The sequence below is a fragment of the Chiloscyllium plagiosum genome, chromosome 4 (assembly GCF_004010195.1).
Source record: "Chiloscyllium plagiosum isolate BGI_BamShark_2017 chromosome 4, ASM401019v2, whole genome shotgun sequence".
In the NCBI taxonomy this organism is placed as follows: Eukaryota; Metazoa; Chordata; class Chondrichthyes; order Orectolobiformes; family Hemiscylliidae; genus Chiloscyllium; species Chiloscyllium plagiosum.
Window position 1 is genome coordinate 122,846,945 of NC_057713.1, and position 18,704 is coordinate 122,865,648.

General features: G+C 41.3%; 1 long non-coding RNA gene across 2 annotated transcripts in view; it reads left to right on the top strand.

Annotated features, from left to right (window-relative positions):
- The window catches only part of LOC122549382, a 12,076-nt gene extending 536 nt beyond the window's left edge, over nucleotides 1–11,540 (top strand). The window contains exons 2-4 of one of the 2 annotated variants that reach the window (XR_006311514.1): nucleotides 691–803; nucleotides 6,788–6,877; nucleotides 11,189–11,540. This is a non-coding gene — a long non-coding RNA (uncharacterized LOC122549382). The remainder of the gene's footprint in view (nucleotides 1–690; nucleotides 804–6,787; nucleotides 6,878–11,188) is intronic. The other variant, XR_006311513.1, reaches the window with a different exon arrangement.
- Nucleotides 11,541–18,704: the final 7,164 nt, after the last annotated feature.

An 18,704-nucleotide genomic window follows, 5' to 3' on the forward strand; every position in this document is an offset into this window, starting at 1 on the left:
CACACGCTGACCCGGCCCGGGGCCCCACGCTGACTCAAGCCTGGGGTTTGGCATGTGAAGAAAACCGGAAACTTTGACCTTCCTGCTCCTCGGATGCTGTGCTCTTCCAGCTTCACTCATCTGGCTTCAAGCATCTGCACTCCTTACTGTCTCCTAGTCTGAGGAAAGGCTGGTTTGACTGGGCTTCTGTTTGCTGGAACTTAGAAGAATTAGAGGGGGTGGGATCTCATGGAAGCATACAACATCCCGATGGGACTGGGCAGTCTAAATACAGGGAGAATGGCCCCGATGTTGGGGGAAGCCCAGAATTTAGGGGGTTGCAGCTGAAGAATATGGGGGCAGGCAAACAGGTGGCTGGAAGAACACAGCAACTTCAGGCAGCATCAGGAGGTGGTAGAAAGTGAGGACTGCAGATGCTGGAGAGTCAGAGTCAAAAGGTGTAGCGCTGGAAAAGCAAAGCAGGTCAGGCAGCAGGAGAGTCGACATTCCTGCATCTTGGATACTGCCTGACCTGTGTTCTCCCTGCGTCACACTTTTTGACTCCGCATCAGGAGGTGGAGAAGTCAACCTTTCTTCAAGAAGGTTCTACCAAAAATGTTGATGTCTCTGCCTCCTGATGCTGCCTGGCTTGCTGTGTGCTTCCAGCCTCCTGTTTGGTCCTTTGGATTCTAGCATCTCTCTAACCAAGAGAATCCCTGGAGACACATAGGGAATACATGAGTTTACTGAAGAAGGAAATTAGGAGGACGAAAAAGGGGCACGAGATAACCTTTGGCTGTGAAGATTAGGGTGAATCCAAAGAGGTAATTAAGTATATTAAAAGAAAAAGAATAACTAGAGAGAGATTAGGACCTCTCAAGGACCAAAGTGGACTTGTATGTGTAGAACCACAAGAGATAGATAGGCAAGGTTCTCAATGAATGTTTCACCTCTGTGTTTACCATGGAGAAAGACATGAAGACTTGAGGAAGTTAATGGTGATGTCTTGAGGATAGTCCATATCACGGCAGAGAAGGTGTCAGATGTATTAGGATGTATGAAGGTGGATAAATCTCCTGGTCCTAACCAGATATATTCAAGAATATTGCAAGAGGCCAGAGCAGAAATTGTGGAGCCCTGAATGATATTTCTGCATCATCGTTAGCCACGGGTGAAGTCCTGGAAGACTGGAGGGTAGCAAATGTTGTGCCATTATTCAAGAAGGGCTGCAAAGAAAAGTTTAGAAACTATAGACCAGTGAGCTTAATATCTGTAGTGGGTAAGTTACTTAAGAAGATTCTGAGGGATACGATATACATGCATTTGAAAAGACAGGGTTTGATTAGGAGTAGTCAGCATAGCTTTGTGAGTGAGAGATGATGCTTCACAAATTTGTTAAGAGTTCTTTGATAAAGTGACTGGGAAGGTTGATGAGGGCAGGGTAGTAGACATAGTCTATAAGCATTTCAGTAAGGCCTTTGATAAGGTTCCACATGGTAGGATGCTCTGGAAGCTGAGTTCACATGGAGCCTAGTGCGAGCTGGCAAATTGGATACAAAATTGGCTTGATGGTATGAAGCAGAGGGTAATGGTGGAAGGACGCTTGTCAGACTGGAGGTCTGTGACTAGTGGAGTGCTTTAGGGGTCAGTGCTGGGCCTATTGTTGTTTGTTAGATCTTGGAGTTCAGGTTCACAGTTCTCTGAAAGTGGAGTCACAGGGTAGACGGGGTAATGAAGAAGTCTTTTGACACGCTGTCCTTCTCATCGGTCAGGGCATTAAGTATAGAAGTTGCAAGTTATGTTGCAGTTGTACAGGACGTTGGTGAGGCTGCACTTGGAGTATTGTGTGCAGTTTTGGTCACCTTGTTATATGAAGGACGTTATTAAACTGGAAAGAGTGCAGCAGAAATTTACAAGGATGTTGTTTGGACTCAATGGTCTGAATTCTAGGGAGAGGTTGTTCACGCTAGGACGTTTTTTCTTTTGATCATAGGAGATTGAGGGGATACATTTATAGAGGTGTATAAGATCATGAGAGGCATGGATAGGATGAATGCTCTTAGTCCTTTTCCCAGGGTTGGGGAATCGAGGACTAAGAGACTGGGGGGATGTGACTACAGTGTTTTTAAGGTTGTTGGTCTCCGACCGGTGCCTGCATAGTCACCTTTGTGATCGTTTGTACGTATTTTATCGATTACAAAGTAAGGTCGAACCTCCTCGTGGTTCCCCCCGGTAACGGCCTGTAAGAGGAAGCTTTTGATAGGCAATTTTAAATTGTCTAGAGGTTGTTTTAGTCTGGTTTTATCCTTGGTTTTACCTTGGTTTTACCGGTACTATACACCACTGGCAGTTTTATTGTTTCTCTCTGTTGTTTGAGCAGTACTCGGACCAGGCCAGCGAATACGACCTCAGAAAAGATACGAGACGGCTGGTGACCATTCGGTCTAAATTAGAAACAAAATTTGGCAGCGGCAATTATGGCCAATACCAAAAATTCCGGTTGGGTGGGAGACCGGGTAAATAACCGCCCCGCACGGTTACTATTGGTGGCACCATGCGCAAAATGTGTAAGCCAAAAATGGACTGGACAATCCGTCTTGACGCAGACGGAAGAGACTATAGGGATTATTCCGGCAAGGCTGTCCTCAGGCAGGCACGAGGAAGTCATTAATATCGTCCAGAATGATCAGGACGCAATTCGAAGAGAACAACTAGTAGAGAAGGCCCCTCTGCAGTCGGGTTCATTTAATAGCCGGACAATTTTTAATTCGAATTTTAATGGACCATTTGATTTTAGTCGATATGGAGAATCAGAGAGAGGCGAGGAGAGGTATGAAGGTAGGATTATCCACCCAATAATGAGGGAACCTGATAAAATAGAGGTAATAATTAAATACCCGGTAGATAATTTTAACTGTAATTATTGTAATAAGATCTATAATACTCCGGGGAGGTTTAGGAAGCATTTAAAGATATGTAAGGGAATTAAATCAGTTAGAGTTAGATATAGTAAATGTGAGTGGAAAGGGAATTACCAAGCAGTAGCATGCCACTATCCTAAGTGTTCTAAGAATGATAATAATGATAATAGTAATGATACCAGTAGTAATAATAATAAGGAAGGAGAGGTAGAGAAACTATACCACTGTGAATTAGGTCCTTTAAAATTTAAGACAGCCAGAGGATTGGGGCAACATGAAAGACATGCTCACCCCATTTTAAGAAATGAGAAGAGGAAAAGAGGAAAGGTAGAGAATAGGAATAAGACGGAAAATAAGGAGGATAGTAAGAGGGGAATATGGTCTTATGAGGAGGTGGAGAAAGTGAGGTCTGCAGATGCTGGAGATCAGAGCTGGAAATGTGTTGCTGGAAAAGCGCAGCAGGTCAGGCAGCATCCAGGGAACAGGAGAATCGACGTTTCGGGCATAAGCCCTTCTTCAGGAATGAGGTGGAATTGTTGCAACAATTAGAAGCAGAATTTAGTGGCTGCAAAAATATTAATAAAGTTATAGCTGAGAAATTAGGTTCTAAAACAGCAGAACAAATCTCGGACAAAAGGAGGTTATTAAAGAAAGGTAAAAGTCGCGATGACGATAAAGGTATAGATCAAGAACTGAATCTTAATATGAGTGATAATGATGAAATGGATAATAGTGATCGGGAGATAGATAGGGAAGTAGAGAAAGAAAGATTAAATGAAAAGAGTGATCTAGAGAGTAATAATATTATGGATAAAGTAAACTTTAAGAGTAAGTCACTAACAGAACTAATTAAAATAGTAGAGGATGATATGGGAAGGAATAAAGGTATTAATAAGGAATTTGAGAATATAATGGGTACGATAATGGATAAATTGGGAACGAATAAGGAAGGTGATAAAGATAAGAAGGAGACTCGCATTAAACGAATAGGTTTGAAGCAAAGGGATAGTGGACCAAGAATGAAGAGGAAGGAAAATAAGGCTAAGAGAAGGTATAGTAAAAAGAAAGGTAAATTTAAAGAAATGCAGGTCTTATATAAAACGAAGAGACAATACCTGGCAAGAACCCTAATGGGGGCTCCAGTTTGGTGTGAATGCCCACTAAGTAAAGAATTAGAAGATTACTATAAACAAAGATTAACTAACTCTAATGATAAAAATAACTTGAAAGGTTTTGCCAAATATAAAAGACAAGGGGAGGGGTCGGTGAGTGAGACTCTGACTGGTCCTGTGACAGTAGAGGACGTGAATCATGCCATTAAGGCGATGGACGTAAAAACTGTTGCAGGGCCAGATAGGGTAACACTGAAGGAGACAGTTAAGATATTCAATAAAGATAATACAGTACTTCCTAGAATATATACTATTTGGATGAAATCAGGTATAATACCGGATCAAATGAAAATAAGCAGAACTGTATTGATTCCAAAAGTGAGCGATGAAGAAGGGTTGAAGGATATTAATAATTGGAGACCAATAACTATAGGGCCAATTATGCTCAGAATATTTACTAAAATTATAGCCAGTAGACTAAGTAAAGTAATAACTCTGAATAAAAGACAAAAGGGCTTTATGGCCAGTGTAGCAGGTTGCGAGGAAAACATTAAAATCCTGAAAAATATTATTAATGGGGCTAAAAAGAGCGAGAGATTTAGTGGTAGTTTTCGTGGATTTAGCAAAAGCGTTTGACACAGTGGGCCACAAATTAATTCCTGATGAAGGACTTTTGCCCAAAAAGTCAATTTCGCTGCTCCTTGGATGCTGCCTGAACTGCTGTGCTCTTCCAGCATCACTAATCCACAAATTAATTATAACAGTTCTTAAAAGATTCCAACTTCCGTCAATATTTATTAATTTGGTTACAAACTTATATGATAATTTTACTCAAGTGGAAGGTTTTAAAAGTAAAACTGGAAAAATTAAAATTTTAAGAGGGGTTAAGCAAGGTGATGCATTGTTGCTGATTCTTTTTAATATTGTAATGGAGCCTCTGATAAGTACCATCGAAGAGAAGAAGAAAGGAATATTTTTAGGGATAGATAGGAACAGCTATCACTGCGCAACATTAGTGTTCGCAGATGATATAGCGTTAGTTAGTCAATCGTATGATGGTATGGTTTATAATCTTAAACTTGTAGAAAAATTTTGTAAAAATACGGGAATGGAGGTTAATATAAAGAAAACAAAAGGATTTTACTTTACATATAAAAATAAGACAATTATATATAATGATAAAATTAACTGGAAGTTAAATGAAGGAAGCATACAGTTTATAGAGCCAGGTAGTATGGATAAATATTTAGGTGCTAAGATTGATCCGTGAATTGGCGTAAGCCAATTAGACGAATGGTTAGGAAATTTAAAAAGATCCCCCTTAAAACCAGTTCAAAAAGTAGAAATTTAAAAACATATTTTATTCCTAGACTATATTATTATTTAGTTTTATCTGAAGTTTCTATTAATTATCTTAATAAATTAGATAATAAAATAAAAAGCGCAGTTCAAGAAATTTTACATCTCCCGCAATCGATCACGGATGGAGTATTATATGCCAAGTCCCGTGATGGTGGCCTTGCTTTAAATAGACTGTCAACCTTTATTCCAATCTCGACAATGAGGAAGTACGGGATGCTACAGAAATCTGAGGACAAAATCTTGCATGCATTATTTCGGTTCGAAGATGACAGTGTGGCAGCAAAAATGCATAAATTGAGTAAACTTAAAGTGATGGAAAACATCTGGAACCTGAATATTAATCGGCGATTGGGTGAAGAGGATACTATCAGGGAAGGTAGTGAAGATGAGATGGAAGAGTTCAGCAGTACCAACTATGCTAACTGGAGAAGAGCTACAGAGATGGATGGCCCTCCCCTGTCAAGAGGCTGGGGTTCATTATTATAAGAATGATAGTATATCCAATGGTTGGTTGACTAAAGTACAATATATGAAGACATCTAAAGTTATCAATTTGATTTTACTGAGAACAAATTTATATCCAACAAGAGCGTCAATGTCGTATGGAAGGCCATGTAATATCAAGAATTGCAGAAGGTGTAATGATACGTCAGAAATGTTTGCGCATATCACGGGGTGGTGCCCTTATGTTAAAAACATGAGGATCAAGAGGCATAATAGAATTGCAGAAGAATTAGTTAAGTATGTAAGGAAGAACGGGTGGACAGTATATATAGAACCGAGAATTAAAGATGTTGCCGGGAAACTTTGGATACCGGAACTAATTTTAAGAAAGAACACCAGGTCGTTGTTGTGGATGTAACTATTAGAACTGACCTTCAGATCAACTCGCTTGAATCAGCATGGGAAGAAAAGCTAAACAAGTATAAACATCTAGGAAAAGAGATAATGGACCTCATTGATGGAGGAACAATGTCCTTTTACGGTTTTGTGATAGGAGCCCGAGGGAAGTAGTTCGAAAAGAACTCTGAGTTGATGAAAGCCTCGGGTTCTTGAAATTTAAATCTTTTGCACAGAATATCACAACCCTTGTTTTGTCTTTGACCCTTGAACTTTTACGGATTTTTATGGACTCTTAATTTCTCCTATTGATGTTATTTGATAATGTTTTAATAAGTTTTAGGTATTTTAGAGTTTTAATTAATGATTTTGACAGTTTTTAACGGTTTTATTAATAAAAGTATAGAGTTTTAGATCACTTAGTTAAAAGGTGGTGGGTAGATTGGGGTGTTAAAAATTAAAGAGCACACTTCACACAACAAGTGATGAGCGGTCGCCTAGTCTAACGGTCAATAAGCCCAGCTCATCCCTTGCCTCGCTGCGATTCATAAAGTATTTTACTGTTCCCTTAAGATCATCCGGCTATGGTTTTGCTGGATAGAGGTATCCACGCGTAGACGAGCGACGTTAAAATCTCAAAAAAGACACGATCCATCGCGTATGGTGAGTGCATAAAATTAGGGGGAAAGAATAAAAGGGAATCTGAGGGGTAACCTTTTTACACAGTGGGGGGAGGGGGTACAAGTATGGAATGAGTTGCCAGCAGAAGTGGTTGAGGAGGGTACATTATCGAAATGCCTTTTAAATATTGCTAAATACTAGATAGGAAAGAATTAGAATTTCCCTGGCCATGTGCAGGGAAATGGGGTTAGTGTGAATGGACACACTAACCCCATTTTGGTTGGTATAGACCAGTTTGGGCCAAAGGGCCTATCTTGATACTGTGGAACTCGATGACTCTATGAGTAATAAGAGGTAAGCCATTCAGGACTGAGATGAAGAATTTCTTCACTTAGAGTTGTGAACCTGTGGAATTCTCTCCCACAGGAAGTTGTTGGGGCCAGTTAATTAGATATGTTTAAACGGGAGCTGGATGTGGCCCTTGCAGATAAAGGTTATCAAGGGATATGGAGAGAAAGCAGGAGTGGGATGCTGGAGTTGCATGATCAGTTGTGATCATGTTAAAAAGTGGTGCAGACTGGAAGGACCAAAAGGCCTACATATTATTTTCTATGTTTCTAAGGGAATTTAATGTGCTGGAAAGAAAGAGAAACAGGAGATGTTCAACAGATCAGTCCTGAGAAATGGCATTAAATGGGTGTTGTTACTGCCTCATGGTAATTCCAACAATGTTGTGGTGTCGTCTTGGCTTTCCCTTGAGGTTCCAGTGTGAAAGCCACCTGCTCAGAGTGGTAGTCAGGTAGTTAAAGTGATTAAACAGGTAACTGAAGATAATTTTTAATCAAATTGTTATCACACACTTCTGGAGTAGGTGGTACTTGAACCAAGGCCTGCCTAGCTCAAAAGTAGAGAAACTCTGTTATTGCACCATAAGAGGCCATTATAACTTTAGGTAGGGAATTCTGTCTCAGTGACAGTACCATTTCACCATGATCAAAATCATAACAGGCAATTGGAGGGCATTTTGTCAGAGGTGTATGGGCCCCTCACATTGATTGGCACTTCCTCTAAATGGTTGAGACAGCTGCACAACCTTTCATTGAAGCTATTCAATCCATTATATTCAAGAAAACGGGGAATCTGCAAAGAGGAGCTCATTTTTTGCCAGACTTTTCATAAGGGAACTTAAAAATTGGGAGTTAAACGCAGAGACAGAGGGTTGAATCTAATAGAAATCCAAGAAAAGTGGGCCATAGCACAATTTATGGCAGCATTGCATGACTTGATATCAGCAGCATCTTGCAACTATCTTTGTTTTTGAGTGGCAAGATGAGTTTTTGGCTAGGCAGTGGTGAGTTGCCAGTTAAGGGCAATTATATCCTATTAAATGCAGACTTGGCTTCTTAATATTGCTAAACATGGCTCCGTAGTTAGTACTGCTGCCTCACAACGCCAGGGAACAATTCCAGCCTTGGGCGACTGTCTGTGTGGAGTTTGCACATTCTCACTGTGTCTACATGGGTTTCCTTCAGGGCTCCGGTTTCCACCCAAAGTCCAAAGATGTGCAGGTTAGGTGGATTAGCCATGCTAAATCACCCTTAGTGTCCAGGGATGTGCATGTTAGGTGGGTTAGCCATGGGAAATGCAGCGTTACAGGGACAAGGTGAGAGGGTGAGTCTGCGTGGGATCCTCTTTGGAGGGTTGGTCTGTACTTGGGCTAAATGTCCTATTTCCACACTGTAGGGATCCAATGGTGCCAAACAAGCAAGTTATCACAAAGTCTCAAAATGGAAATTTGAGTAGATACTTGGCAAAAATCAGCTCACTGCTTGCTACAAAGAACCTCCATGTTGAGCACTAGATATCAACATGTCAGGACACATTCCAGGGATACTGGCAACCTGTACCCCACATACACGGACATTGAATCCCAATATATGCCAGCCTCTAAGAACCCTTGTGGCATACCTCTGGTTTACTTAGACGATTCCTTTGCACATCTGTGGTGCACCAGCACCTATTATTATAATGTTGCAGCTCTGACATGCAACCAGTTCATAGACTGGACCAGGTTGTGTCTCCAGGCTGCTTGCTCACTGAACAACCTGGATTCATGCTGCTGAGAACAAAGAATAATACAGCACAGGAACAGGCTCTTTGGCCCTCCAAGCTTGTGCTGACACATATTGCCCTTTCACACTAAAACTGTCTTCACTTACAGAATCCATATCCCTCTATTGCCTTCCTGTTCATGTATTCATTCAGATGTTTCTTGAATGCTGCTATCGTGTCTGCTTCCACCACCTCCTCTGACAGTGCATTCCAGGCACTCTCCACCCTTTGTGTGAAAAGCTTGCCTCATGTATTTCTTTTAAGCTTTCCCATCTGCATACTGAACCTGTATCTCCTCCTCTCCACAATGGGGAAAAAGCCTTATGCTTTCCATCTATTCAGCCCATTCACAATCTTATAAACTTGAATCAAATCACCCCATAAGCTCCTGTGTTCCAGTGGAAGCAAACCTAGTCTATTCAACTTTTCTTCATAGTTAAAACCCCCTACCAGTCAACATCTTGGTAAATCTTTTCTTTACCCTCTCCAAAACATCCACAGCCTTCTGGTAATGTGACCAGAACTGTACACATGCCTTACATTGCCTTGCCTTGCCTTTTGCTTTGCTGTCCCAACCAGAGCTTCCAGGCTCACTGTTCCTGTGTTTTGACATGCCAATTTGCATAAAAACAATGACAGAATCTTGTCATGATTGTCAACGGCCATCAATCAAGTCAAGAGAGATAGACTTCGCTCAGGATGTCCCAGCTAAGTAAGACAAGGACAGCTTCCAATACCAGTCCGTGGGCTTGGACACAGTCAATCAGCCAATCTGACAGTCAAAATCAAGTTGCTCACCATGTGAGGGGTGAGGAGCCTAATGTCAAGCAATTCACTATCCACCATCCCTCTTTCTGCCCTATTTTGGGCAATTTTCTGCTAGAATGAGAGAGGGGCAGGTATTACAGGAGATCCAAGTGGGCGCTATAGCTGTTAGTTGTGGTGGAACTGTTGAAGTATATTTTGTTCTACAAATCCAGATGACACAAGTTTCTGTACAATGATAGATGCTTTACTATCGGACAGCTGGCAAGAGATTCAAAATGTCCCCAAAGTAGCCGTGAGTCTACTTGTGGTGACACTTTTACACAAATCTCTGCCCTGCACACAAAGACAGTATTTTTTCTAGGGATTAAACAAAAGGTTTATCAGTCACATGGTCAATTGTCATTACATAGTTTAAGATAGGTAATTATGAATTTACAAAACCTGATGAATGTCGATGTCCTGTGGTAACTTGTGAATGGATTTCAGGGACTGATTATTGTATTCTTCATGATCATGTTTTGATGGGAAGAAATTAAAACGGAAGGGTTTTGCCTGTTCTCAATGGGGGATTCACATACCTATGCTAATGTGGAGGGGAAGTAAGATATTGGGAGCAGGAGACTGTTTAACAGGGTTATGGCTAAGGCTATCAGTCTTGTCTGGGAAGGACAAATACCTCTGTCTGAGGCTACAGGGGAATCCATATGTGTGGCTCCATTTCTGAGATACAGTCAGCGTCCCCCCTACTGAGATCTTCTGTCTGTATTGTAAGACTATAGGCTTTCTGTTGATACTGCAGTAAGTCCTTTGGTAATGGAATGTTTAACCCTTGAGTCCCCAATGTGTCCTGAAAGAGAAGTAAAGGATGGAACTGACCCCACTGTGGCATTTTAATTTTCTCAGAAGTGTCCTGAGCAGGTAAGTCTGCAGAGCAGAGCATGTACAGCAGAGCAGAGCATGTGTTGGGGGTTTAAGGTGGGTGACAGCAAGTGAGGGAAGATGTCGCAGGCTATTGTGAGAGTGGTAGAGCATAAGACTTGGTGGGAGGTGGTGGTAGAACCACCGCTGATTTTTCACTACTTTTATTTTTACTCTCTTATCAGCTTTGATTTGGAGTTGTAAACTGGAAATTGTCAGCTGAGAATGAGGACTCATGGGCAGTTTGTGGTTAAAAGAAAAGGACAGTACAAACAAACTTTTGTTTGTGAGGCCAGACCTGGAGGCTAATTGCAGGCTGGTTCTTATTTTAAAAGAATTCCAACAGAAACAATGACACCTGGAAGTGTACGTAAACAGATAACAGAAGTTGGCAAAGTTAGCTTTTAATGGGAACTGGTTTTGGTAAGTCGAGAAGAGATCACATGTTCAAGCAGATGGCAGTTGTTGACTGGTAATTGAGGCCTCAGGGTGAGAAAATCAGTTTATTGGGATGGAAATGGAATTGATGTTATTTTTTGAACTGTTTTTTTCTAGGGGAGATGAGCTTGGCTGCTCCCAACACTGCATGAAGTTTCAAAAGCTGCCTGCCTAAATCTCCCACACCAACTTCCGGGAGCCCAAAGAGTAGCTGTCTTTGGGTGAACTTAGAAGGTAACCCGGATTGGTGGTTCTGGAAAAGCAGCCAAGAAGTCCATATTTATACCTGTGAAACAATGCATCATGAAAACCGTTTGAGTAATCTGGCCAGTTTTGTTATTTTCTTTATCCCTTAACTGTGTTTGTCTTGTTTTTGTATGAATTGTGGTTGAAAAGAAATACTTTGGGTGAATTAGATTACCATGTTGTTTAATTTTCTGCTAAATTTCTTGTATATTTAATAAATGGTTGCGTCTTTTGTTTAAATTGTGTTTGGAAATTAATTTTTCTTGAAGTCTGGGATTGGTTATTCAAAGGTTTGGTTAGGAACCATCAAAGTAACTATTGCAGTCTTTGACACTTCAATTTTACTACGTCCTGAATACAGAAGTAGAAAAACTGATGGATTTGATAATGTATGAAACATTAGGCTACTTAAGAGTCCATGATGCTCCAGTAGTATATTAGTATGGGTAGAAGATTGGGTAACTAATAGAACTTTGTTAGTGAATAGAAAAGAGAGGGATAAGGAGACGCTTTCAGAATGGTAAATTGTAACTATTGGAGTACCATAGAGATTAGTGCTGGGGGGGCCACAATTATTTACAACATATTAACCTTGCATGAGGAAGATGAATGTACCATAGTGAAGTTTGTGTAAAACACCGTAGCAGAGGCAGATTCAATGCTGGTTTTCAAAAGGAAATTGACTAATTCTTTGAAGACACAAAATTGCAAGGTTTCTGGAAATGGCTGGGAAGTAGGCCCAGCCAGTTTACTTTTGCCAGCGTGGACAGATGGGCTGAATATCCTTTCCTGATGCTGAAGCTATTCAATAATTTTGCATGGCTATTGATTTTATTGCACAACTCAACAACAGAAATTCAAGAGAGAAACTCGCCACAAGAGCCACTAAACCTCTAAAAATGCAGTTCCTGCGCACCTGCAAGGGCGTCATACATCCTGGTGGTCTGCATTGCTGTACAGACAAAGGTGGAGCTGAAGGAGCATGTGGAAGAGAACTCTGCTTCCTCCTCAGAAGAGGACGAGAATCAGCAGAGTGTGTGGCAAAGCCATTGGAACTCATGCAGAGGAGTCCTCACACGACCAGATGGTAGGGAAGCTCATTGCACCTTGATTCAGGAACACAGAGGCTGTAAGATCCTGGGCTGGATTTATACATTCAGCATCTTTGTCCACTGTCTATATTTCATCAGCACATTCACATCTCCTGGTGTCCAGTCATTATCAAAAAGTGGCCTAAGCCACTTGTCCAACTAAGGCTGCTGCGATGTCCTAATACTACTAGAATAACATGTGTGGGTTGGAAAATACCTATTAACAGTTGTTCAATTGACAAGTGTTACAAGATGCACTTAATGAACTGCAGATTGATGCTAATCCTGCTTTTCTGCCCTCTTCCGAGAGTTTCTACAGGGTATGCCCTCTGTAACTGAGGTAGGTGCAGAGACCAGCTGCTTGAGTATGTGTCCCAGCATCTCAGATGCATTTGATGCTTACCTTTCAGTTATGGTGCCCTTGAGGATATTACCTCAGTATGCGCCACTTACATCCATACAGGTTCAACTTCAGTCAGAAGAGTTTTGAGGCATTAGGTGCAGCTCCATCAGAAGGGCAGGAGAAAGGGAACTTTCTGTCTCCAGCAGCTCCTTCATGGCCCACCTGCACATCTTCACCTGGAGTGGGAGAGCACTGGGCTGTCCATCATGCATCTATCGACAACAGTAACCAACGATACAGAGTAGGTATCGTACATTCAGTTCATGCCAGTCCACTGATCCTGCATCCATTTGTTGGACAGCTGCATATGAATGTCTTTATTCACTTGTGGGATGTGGACATTGCTGGCTTGTCAGCATTTATTGCCCATCCCTAGTTAAGCTCAAGAAGGTGATAGTGAACTGCCTTATATATGACAATTTTTGATACCTTGATTTCCATTACAAATGATGGCATAAAATTGAATTTATTATACCATTGTCGAATATAAAAATTGAATCAAATCTATGATTTTAAAATAATTAATTTTTAGTCATCAATTCCTTGTCATATTGTTCTCCATTGTCCAAACCTAGTTCTGATGTCTGATACACATATGCCTTGAAAAATCAACTAATAATTTATGAAACCTGATATGTCTGTGATATGTTGGGTTGAAAAATCTTAGAAATAAATTATGGACATTTTTCAGATCAAAATATTCCCATTTACCTATATCCATTTGCTATTGTATCATTAGGTGGCACTGTAGTAGGATTTCCAATATTACTTAATTGCATGGATCATTGAATAAATTAATATTGAAAAAGGTTTGAATCAATGTGCAGTTTCAGCTTTTAGCCACCTAGTGGTGTTGCAAAACAATTTTACTTTCCTGAAGCATAATGCCAATGAATTTCTGTCTTACTGCTGCTTCTGTTGTACCATGATAAATATTAAAGTTTAATTAACTATATTATCGCTATAAATTCTGAACTTTTATCTGGGATTCATAAATTTGTTTCATTACTTGTTCATAATATATGTGCATCACAATCTATTGCTCAACTCTAAATGCCTTTATGAAGGTAGTAAAGACCATATCTTTGCGTTTCTCTGCATTTTAAATTGTAGACTGAAATGAGAAAAGTTCTGCTTTAAAGCCAAGGATTGCAGATGTTTAACAAGCCAAGTAACCTGACATTCATTACAAGCATTATATACATAGCTGCTCATTCAAGCAGTAATTAAAGTGTGGTTTAGACATAAGTTAAAGTTGAAGGATTATGTTTTGGCAACAAGAAGCTGATTGGTCTGTTGAGTTGTGACCTTATTTTATAGTGATCACTCAATTAGCAGCAGACATCTATTGGCAAGGATATGTGCAAGTACTTTGCCACTCCATAAGGGTATCTATTTGTGAGTCTTAATTTTGTTTGCTGAAGAGGCCAATAGATTCTGTTGCAGCGTGGGCATTAGTGGATAGCAATAGTGGTTGGAAGTGGTGGTGGATGGGCCTTTCTGATATTCTGTCTGATCTTATGCAAGAGTCGCTTTTGTTCAGTGGAGATCGCTTTCCTGGCATATAACTTTCTGCTGGATGACCTTTCTCCAGTGATTCCAGTTTCTAGCCATATCCTCCCTGTTGTTGATGTTGATATGGAATTTCTTGAGGATGGTCCAGATGTTATCTTTGATGTGTTTCTTTTGGCCACCAGTGAAACACTGACCTTCCTTCAGCTGGGAGTACATGATCTGTTTTGGGAGGCATGAGTTGGGCAGTAAGATGAATTATGGTGGTGATGATACTGGCCTCCTTCAAGACGCTGGTGTTAGTGCACTTCTCTTCCCAGTACACTTCTCTTCCCAGGTCATCCACAGGATTTTTTGTAGGGATGTCCGGTGTTAGTGTTCCAGTGCTTTCAGGTGCTTACTGATGGTAGTCCACGTTTCAGCTCCACTTGGCAGTCTGGGAAGGACAATGGCTTTGTAGATCAGAAGTTTAGTCTGGATTTGTAGGTCATGGACATCAAACACCCTTTTTCAGAGTCGGGCATAGGCTGCACTGACACAGCTCAGACAATGTTATATTTCTGCATTGATGCTGGCTTTGGAGGAGTGAAGACTGCCGAGGTATGGGAAGTGATCCACATTTTCAAGGGGATGGTTGTTGACCTTTATTGTCAGCGATGTGGAGGGACTGTTGGATGATGGTTGATCTAGTACTAGAGTCTTTTTAATGTTATCAGTGTTAGCTGATGGTTGATGGAATGCTAAAGGTCTTTTTTTATGTTAAGGGACTTTGATGCCTTGGCAAACGCATCCAAGATGCATTGCAGATCTTCCGCACAGTATGCTGTGATGATGTCATCAGCATATCCAAGATGGAGCTGGTAGAGACCTTGCCCTTGGCCTTGAACTTGTTAAGGTTGAACAGAGCCGGTCAGGCAGCATCTAAGGAGCAGAAGAATTGACATTTTGAAAATAAGCTCTTCATCCTACCATTAAGGTTGAACAGCCTACTATCCATACAATAAATGATTTGAATTCACTTGGGCAGGTTTTGGCCAGTGAGATGGAGGGTGGCAGCAATGAAGTTAGTGAACAGGGTGGGTGCGATGATACAGCCCTGCATGAGCCCCATCTCCACAGTGAAAGGCTCAGTGTCTAATCCACATCATGCAGCAGCCTTAGCATCGTGATGAATATAGCAGAGCAGCAGCATTGTGACAGTAACTGTTGCAGAACCTGGCTGCTAACTGGGTCAAAGGCCTTCGTTAGGTCGATAAAGCCTTGTTAACCAGTTGTTTTTGTTTCTGACACTTTTCTTGTAAATGATGTGCTGTGAAGATCGAGCCTGTTGTTCCTCTGTGCAGGTGGAAGCCACCTGTGGGAGTATTTCCTTAGAACAGCAGACATCAAATGGCAAGGACATGTGCAAGTACTTTGCCAGTGTAATTCCCATAGTCAGTCTTGTCACTTTAGAATATGGTCACAACCAGAGCATCCCTGAGGTCTGAGGGGAGCTCTTCTTTGAGCCAAGTGTTCAAGAGCAAAGCATGTATATGTTCATGGAGCTGTGGGCCACTTTCATTGAGGTTCTCTGCAGAAATCCCATCAGGACAAGGGACCTTGTTGTTTCTTCAACTCCTTATGGCATCTAGTACCTCTGTCGCACTGGGAGTGTCGCACTGGGAATTTCTCCCATGTCACCTTGCATGGAACTCTGGGAAGTTGGAAATTAGTTGATGATTTCCAGGTTGACTTTGGTATTATGGTTGAGGAGTTCTTGGAAAGGTTCTCCAGCAGGTGTTTATTGCTTCATTGTTCTTGAGCAGTTTTTGTCCCTCTTTAGATGCGGGCGTTTCGAACATGATAGCTTAGAATGTATACTGCCTCAGTGGCACTGAAGAAGCCTCTGGTCAGTTCTGCCAAATGTTGAATCTTAGCTTGGTCTGCTTCTGTTTTTGTGTAATCTGACGGACATTGCTCAGTGGATAAGGCAGTGATCAGCTGCAACAGTCTTCGAAGCTGATCACAGCTGTCATGACATTCACATCCCAACAGTCCCTAGAGCGAACAATGACATAATAAATGAAATGCCTTCAAAATGCTTTGAATTTGTTTTTCTGATGAAAGAGTGTGTTTGTGAGGGTGAGGTTTGTACTCAATGCATTTTGTAAGAAGAAGGATTCTACTGGAGTTGACATTACCCTTCCTATAGTGCCATTGTGGTCTTGACCAACCCTGGCATTGAAGTCTCCAAGAAGAATTACCTTGTCCTCCTTGGTAATGTTTGACAACATAGAGTCATAGAGATGTACAGCATGGAAACAGACCTGTTGGTCCAACCCGTCCACGCCGATCAGATATCCCAACCCAATTTAGTCCCACCTGCCAACACCCGGCCCATATCCCTCCAAACCCTTCCTATTCATATACCCATCCAAATGCCTCTTAAATGTTGCAATTGTACCAGTCTCCACCACATCCTCTGGAAGTTCATTCCATACCTGTATCACCCTCTGTGTGAAAAAGTTGCCCCTTAGGTCTCTCTTATATATTTCCCCTCTCACCCTAAACCTATGCCCTCTAGTTCTGGACTCCCTGACCCCAGGGAAAAGACTTTGCCTATATATCCTACCCATGCCCCTCATAATTTTGTAAACCTCTATAAGGTCACCCCTCATCTTCCCACGCTCCAGGGAAAACAGCTCCAGCCAGTTCAACCTCTCCCTATAGCTCAAATCCTCCCACCCTGGCATCCTTGTAAATGTTTTCTGAACCCTTTCAAGTTTCACAACATCTTTCTGTTAGGAAGGAGACCAGAATTGCACACAATATTCCAGCAGTGGCCTAACCAATGTCCTGCACAGCCGCAACATGACCTCCCAACTCCTGTACTCGATACTCTGACCAATAAAGGAAAGCATATCAAACGCTTTCTTCACTATCCTACCTACCATTTGCCCTCATTGGTGCCAAATGCTGCACCTATATTCCCGACTCCAGTGAGAACATTATCAATCTTGCCGATCACATTCGGAAGGCTGCCTCCGAGCTCCGTGACATTAGCTCCCGTTGAGATCTGTGGAGCTGGATGAGTGAATGGTTCAATCTTTTAGCAAATGTCCTCTTGCAGGGCCTCATTATACTTGTCATCATTTTCATTGTCATTTCAATTTTTATCATGTGTACGCTTTGGCTCAATTGTTGTTGAGCATCGGGGGATGGTCATGAGTCAGTTGTTGATCCCCACAGCAAGTTCAGACAGGCCAGTGAAGAGTGTACTTCAAGTTTCCTCTTGAAATCATGAATTGCCTCTGATTCCAGTGCATTCATAATCAATGAGTTTAGGTTCATTACCACTGAGTGCATACAAATATTCTTCCCCACACCTTCCTTGTGTCTCTTCTCAAAACAATGAAATGGCTTGTCACTATCAACTGTTTGACCTCATTACTACATGCTGCAGCATCTTTAATGATATCACCAGATCAAGCAAAGTAAAAGGGACAAGACAAGATTTTACATCAATGAATTCTAAGATGTCTTCCTGCCACTTACCACCGTACTACCATTCTTAGGTTGCAAGTGCTTACCATTAATACAATGCAGATACTGCAGACCACTTTATAGTCAAGAGTGTGGTGCTGGAAAAGCACAGCAGATCAGGCAGCATCCAAGGAGCAGGAGAATCAATGAAGGGCTTATGCCCAAAACATTGATTCTCCTGCTCCTCAGATGCTGCCTGACCTACTGTGCTTTTCCAGCACCACGCTCTCGACTCTGATCTCCAGCATCTGCAGTCTTCACTTTCCCCTTCCAGACCACTTTATACCTCAGCATTCAAGTGCATGAGATTATTTATTCTCAGCATAGTGCATCAATCCTACTAAAAGCCTCACATATTCATTCCTTGGTTCATGTCCCTTTGTTATGTTATACCTGGGTTTGACTGCATCCCATGAAATTAAGAGTGCATTTTTTAAAATTCTTCTTCAAGAAGAAGGAAGTCAACTGCACCAGGCAACTCACCACACTTGCTGTTCCTCCAACTTCCTCTGCAGTGATGCATTGACATTCCTGGTTGGGAGCCATATGAAGGATTTGAAAGCAGGAAAAAAAGTAAAATCATGGAAATTATTGGCCAACTGGTTTCACAACTGTTGTAAGTTACTGGACGGCCTTATTTGCATGTGCTTTTTACTTATTTGAAGACTGCAGAGAGTATTAGCAATTGCTAGCATTATTTCAACCGCATCAACTTGCACCTATAAAGCCTTTTTAAACAAAAACATCTTATATCTCAATTGAGTTTTTACTAACTGAGTAAAGTAATGGATGATGGTAGACTTGTTGATGTTGTATACCTTGATTTCCAAAATGTTTTTGACAAACTCCAATGTTTTTT